The sequence below is a fragment of the Pteropus vampyrus genome, unplaced genomic scaffold, assembly GCF_000151845.1.
Source record: "Pteropus vampyrus isolate Shadow unplaced genomic scaffold, Pvam_2.0 Scaffold1, whole genome shotgun sequence".
Lineage (NCBI taxonomy): Eukaryota > Metazoa > Chordata > Mammalia > Chiroptera > Pteropodidae > Pteropus > Pteropus vampyrus.
Genome location: NW_011888782.1, coordinates 31,062,977 through 31,068,661, shown reverse-complemented (window position 1 = coordinate 31,068,661; position 5,685 = coordinate 31,062,977). Strand labels below are relative to the sequence as shown.

General features: G+C 37.0%; 1 protein-coding gene across 2 annotated transcripts in view; it reads right to left on the bottom strand.

Annotated features, from left to right (window-relative positions):
* Positions 1-2,198, bottom strand: part of DRD3 (dopamine receptor D3) — a 38,640-nt gene extending 36,442 nt beyond the window's left edge. For both annotated transcript variants that reach the window (XM_011376998.1, XM_011377068.1), the window contains exon 1: positions 1,803-2,198. The gene's annotated coding sequence lies outside the window, so the exon portion shown is untranslated. The remainder of the gene's footprint in view (positions 1-1,802) is intronic.
* Positions 2,199-5,685: the final 3,487 nt, after the last annotated feature.

The window sequence follows — 5,685 nt, the reverse complement described above, 5'->3', positions numbered from 1 at the left end:
ATTATCTTATTTAAACCCCGCAATGGCCTGATAAAGGAAGTAAGTACTGTTATTATCTCCATTTTTGCAGGTGAAGAAAGTAACAGAAAGGTTAAGTATCTTTCTGAGGTTGTACACCAGTAAATGATGGAGCTGATTCAACCCAAAATCTATCTGTTTCCAGAGTTCATGTTCTTAATTATTCTACTGTTGAGGTGAAGGAGACAAACCTGAAGTGAGGACTAATTTTAAAACCTTCTCTTTTCAGAGTATCTTGTGCACATCACCTGACCAAACTCAGTGAACTCAATGCAGGTGCACACTGCACATAGAAACAGTGGGAGTTACATTGTCATTATTATTAGAGGTGGTCTTTAGCATTTCTATGGCACTTTATTCTTGAGAATTGCTGTTTAGTTTGTTTTCCTAATGAAGATTCACAAATGCATTGGAATACATGACATTTATATATTTGGGTATATGTACATGGTTGGCAAGTTTACAGGGAAAAACTATAGCCGGTTACTGTGATTGCATAGATAAGGTAGTATACTTTTTTCCCTAATTAAACCTGCTCAGTAAAGCAGAGCATCCCCACTTTTCATCACAACCTCTAAGGACTGAGCATCCTATCATTCTAATCAGAGATCAAATGGGGAACTCAGTGGATCAGTCAATCAGTGAGAAAATATTAATTGATGACAAACTTCAATGCATTAAGAATTGTATTTAATATTAGGTAAAATCTATTTGCTATTTGCTTTAATTTATATTTCATAATAAGCAGCCTTCTGTGTAGATGTTTTAATATTAGGCATTCATTTGGATACTGTCAGTATTTTCCTTGTTCGAAACTCTGCTCACTGCTAACCATGCAGACTCTTGAAAATGTTCAGCTATAATGTTAACAAAATGTTAAGCTTAAAACAAGTGTCTGAGTAGGACTCTTTCTCATATTGTATCTGCTTATCTTTGGCTACAAGAGATGCAACCAATGCTGTGTCAAGCACCGATTCTTCACTCTTATCCAAGGACAGACATCATATTGACAATTTAGTACCAATAAGCAAAGGGCTTCACCTATAAAGGGCAAACAGGTATTCAGAATGAGTTTAGAATCCAAGTTTCACTTTGCTATTGCTGCATTATTATTTGTGCATGCATATCAATAGTATTTGATTAAACTAAATGCATGAACTAGAACAAATACCTAATTGCAGCAACTTCCATTGACCCAATAAGGTACAGTAAGTAATGAAAATCCCACAATTAAACAACAACAATACCTTCAAAATCATATGCCATCATTAAAGAAAACATACACAAGCATCATCTCAAGTACTGCATATCTCTGTTGGGAATAATTGAATTCTGACTTGGAAACAGCCTGGCTTTACATAGACCATTGAGAACAGTGTCTCTCCAAACCCTCAGCCCTGGATTACCAGGGTGCTGAATTGGGGGAGTTTAAAATAACAGACCCTTACAATTAAGGAAAATCCTTAAGAGAAATACAATCAGCCTCCATACAAACCCCAGGAATAGTAACAGATTTTTTATTTTCCATCTTTTAATTCTGCCTTGATAATGCTTCTGGAGCTCATGATTATCTAATTTTTTGGGAAAAAAAGGTGAACAGATTTTTACTGTCCCCAAAATAAGGAAAAAGTGAAAACAGTTTCCTCAGGGGTTCAGGTTTTAAATTAGAGAAGGTACAGAGTTTTAATGTATATTCTTAGAGAACCACAGAACCCCAAACTGATTAAATAACCTTCCAGGAAAACACTGTATTAAAGTAAAAAATGAAACGAAAAATTACTTACCTTGAAATTTTCTTCTGATTTCTGGAGACTGTGAAGTTTAGCACCTCAGCTCCTGTAGCCATTTACTGACAGCAGACATGCCCAAGCAAAGCAAACTTTGCCTTTGCCAAGACACAGAAACTGGAAATGAACAGAAAAAATATCACCCATTTTTGCCTCTAAGGTGAAATCACTTGTGTGCTGCTCTTCCAGCTTCCCTATTAGACCTTACTGCATGTTTCATAGTTGCTTTCGAATGCATCCGTTATCTCTACAGGATTTGGGAGGGACCCTAAACTGAACGTTTCTTGGGGCAGACCTTTAGAGGCTCTGTCCTTGGTGCTGAAAAAGAGATTCAGTAGGCAGATGAAAGATTCGTTTTCTGCCTTGCTCTACTCTTCTCTCTGTGCCTCTATCTATTTGCTCCGTGCTATGCTTTGTAGCATATGTGTATTTTCATCTCAGTGCTCTTTTAAATCCCACTTTCTTACTGTCTTTGCTTCTATGCTTTAATTTCTTCATCTTTCTCAGTTTAATTGCCATCCCAGCTTTTGGTGGGTGCAAAGATGATTGGTTCAGCAGAAGGAACAGATCAACAAATTGATATCACAAGTGGTTAATAGAAAGTGCAATTTAAAACAAAATTGACAGAATAATTGAACTTGGAGGTGTAAGCCTGTGTGGGCAAAGAAAGTTAAAGAAAATATATTACAGTAGAAGCAAAACTGAGGCGTGGAGTATAACTGGTGATAAAGATGAAATAAGCTTAATACTGTAAGAAATGTTAAATGTTAATTTAACAGCATTCTTTTTTTCAGAAAACTTTACAATAATATTTGCCAAATCATACTTACTGCTGTTCTGAGATATATGTGAGTAATTTTTATTAGCTTAACTTTAGAATTGGCTGAAGTGAGGTGCCGTTAATGGCAATATCGGTGAAAGTCAGTTTCTGAAGCAGCACTAGAACTTAGACAAACTTAATTCATGGTCAGTCACCTGTTCACATAATATTTCACCATGGAATCCTATTCCCTGTTCTCTTGTTTTGATTTCTTCTCCTTCCTTCAGACAGCATGGTAATTCTTTCACTACTTTCTCTGACAACAGTTGATGTCCTTGGCAGCTGCAGTGCAGACTGTCATGGCGAAGCCAGTCTAAGTTTGACTATGATAGAGACCTCTGCTGGTTGAGAAAGAGGCAACAGCAGTAGCAGCAAGGTCTAAATACTGCTATTAATAACAACCATCATTTATTGAGCATGTACTATTAGTTGGTCATTTTAATACCTTCCCTCTTTTAATAATTTTAACAATATTAAATGTTAGGTGCTATTTTTACATCCCTAATTTATAAGTGGGAAAATTGAGGCTTAGAGAGATTGAAATAATTTTTGAAGGTCACACAGCTAACAAGTAGTGCAGCCAAGATTCAGATCTAGACATGTTAACTCTGGAGCATGTTCTCTTAATCACTAGGCAGTAATTCTTCAAAAGGTGGAAAATTTATATTTCTTAAGAGACTGACAATATGTTATAGAGAATAATAATTTTAATGACAAAAATGGTGGTATCAGTGATACAATATTTGTATGGTGACATAATTTATAAAGCATTTTCTTATTCATGTTCTCATCTGCATCTTATATGAAGCCTCATGATGCCCATTTTACAGAGGCTGTTATGGGTTGAATTATTACCCCTCCCATTTATATATTGAAAGCTTAACCTCAGAATGTGACTGCATTTGGAGATAAGCTCTTTAAAGAGGTGATTAAGTAAAATGAGGCCATTATAATGTGTCCCCATCTGATCTGACTGGTGTCCTTATAAGAAGAGAAAGAGATACCAAGGAGATACATACAGAGAAAAAGTTATGTGGGGACATAGCAAGAAGGAAGCCATTTACAAGCCAAAAAGGGAGGCCTCAGGATAAACCAAATCTGCTGATATGTTGATCTCGAACTTTTGGCTTCCAGAACTGTAGAAGATTAATTTATGTTGTTTAAGCCATCTGATCTGCGGTATTTTGTTATGTTAGCCCTAGCAAACAAATATAGAGGTATGGAGAGGTTAGGTGCTGTATCAAAGATTGCCCATGATTTATAGGGCATAAATGTATTGTTATATGGCATAACTATATTGAATATGACCTAAGACTGGAACTCCCCTTTTGAATGTGAACCCCTAGTCTCTTCTTCCCTTTGGTTAGGCGACCAAGAGAATATGCACCGTCAAGGGTTGGCATGCCTAATATGTAAAAACTGTGTGAGTAGAATGAAGCAGAGAAATATTTTGGAGTTCAGAATATTAATTGCTTACTCTCAGCATCATGGCTCCACCTTGGAGTATCTCATGTTTATTTTCTTTAACATTTGAAGATTTTGAGGACATTGTGTCTAATGATAAAGCTACCCTGATAATGCATGAATGTATCAGGAAAGGCCATATTTCTAAACTATCTGTGTTGAGATCACATGGTTTATCTCACAGGGCAGCTATAAATGTTGCTGGCAGAATTTTCTTTAGCATTTTTGTAATGCTTTTCTTTGACAAGGTTCAAAGGAAGATAAAGAGGGATTAAAACTCTCATTCTAATTCCATAGAAGCAATAGATAGAGAAATTAACTGACAGGCCCAACATCACACATCTAAGCAGTCAACACAGTCTAGACTCAGCTGTCTCTCCAGTAGACTCCTCAACTGCCATGGAAAATGGAAAGGGATTAGTGTGAGGAAAGGAAGGTGAGTGGTGAGTGAAGTGGATCTTTCTTTCAGGACATCAGTTTAGGTGAAACCAACAATTACTCCTCCTAATCTGGCATATTTTATTCATTTTCACAATACTGAATAAGTTTTGCTCTTTTAGGCAAATGGAACTCTTATTCATGATTGGCATTGAAGATTTTGAGATCTCCCTTCTGGAATGGAACTCCAGGACATCTATAGAACAGACATACTTGGGCAGAGATAAAGAAGAACGCAGATCATTTTTCTCATCTTCCTTCCAGGAACCCATTTCAATAGCATGTACATTCTCATGTACCAGGCAGTAGTGCCTCATCAGAGAAGTCTTTATCTTTTGAACCTGAAGTGGCAGGTTTAGAGCTAGAGTTAAGAGGTGGTGGGTGTCTGATACATAGGCATACTCAGTGGTTTTGTTTGAAAGGGAATTGGTGCGAAGTTTGTCTTTGAAATGCTTCTTGTCTTTGAAATGCTGCTCCATTGTAGCAATTCTTTGGTTTCATCACAGGAACTTTGCCTTCAGCGTCAAACATTGACTGCGACATGACTTTCTCACACCACTTTAAATCTCCTTAGCACTCACACTCAGCAGGACAGTGTGGAGACCAAATGAAGAAGTGTGGGGAGCAATTTGCAGGGCCCTGTATAACAGAGGAACATTTTGTTTCTATATTTTACCATTACTAGCATTTCTCTACTTGTAGATTAAGATCGATGATCTTAAATTGCATAGATACCTAGCTAGTCTAAAAAATAACTCGTAGGTATATTTTTCACTGAAATCAGACCTTAAGTTGTAGAGTGTAAATGTAAGTTGGCAAAGGCAGTAAGTGGACCAGGCAATACAGTTGCTTCTTCCCAACCCCAGCTCCCATTCCTCTCCAACGATCCTATGGTTTTGCTCTAGGTGAGAACTGTCTGAGAGATTCCTGGGTTTTATTTTTGAATTCACTCTGCTATTGTAAAAATTTATCGAAAGAAAAGAATAGCTAAATTCATTTATTATTGTCTAGTACTAGGGTCCAATCTTGCTTCCTTTCTACCAGGGAACAGCAACAAACAACAGAGGAGGCTTCCCAACAGTTTGGGAACCTGCTCGGTTTGGTACCTGCTCCATTTTTTACAGGTAGCACAATAAGAGGAGGGAAGGAAGTAAATAA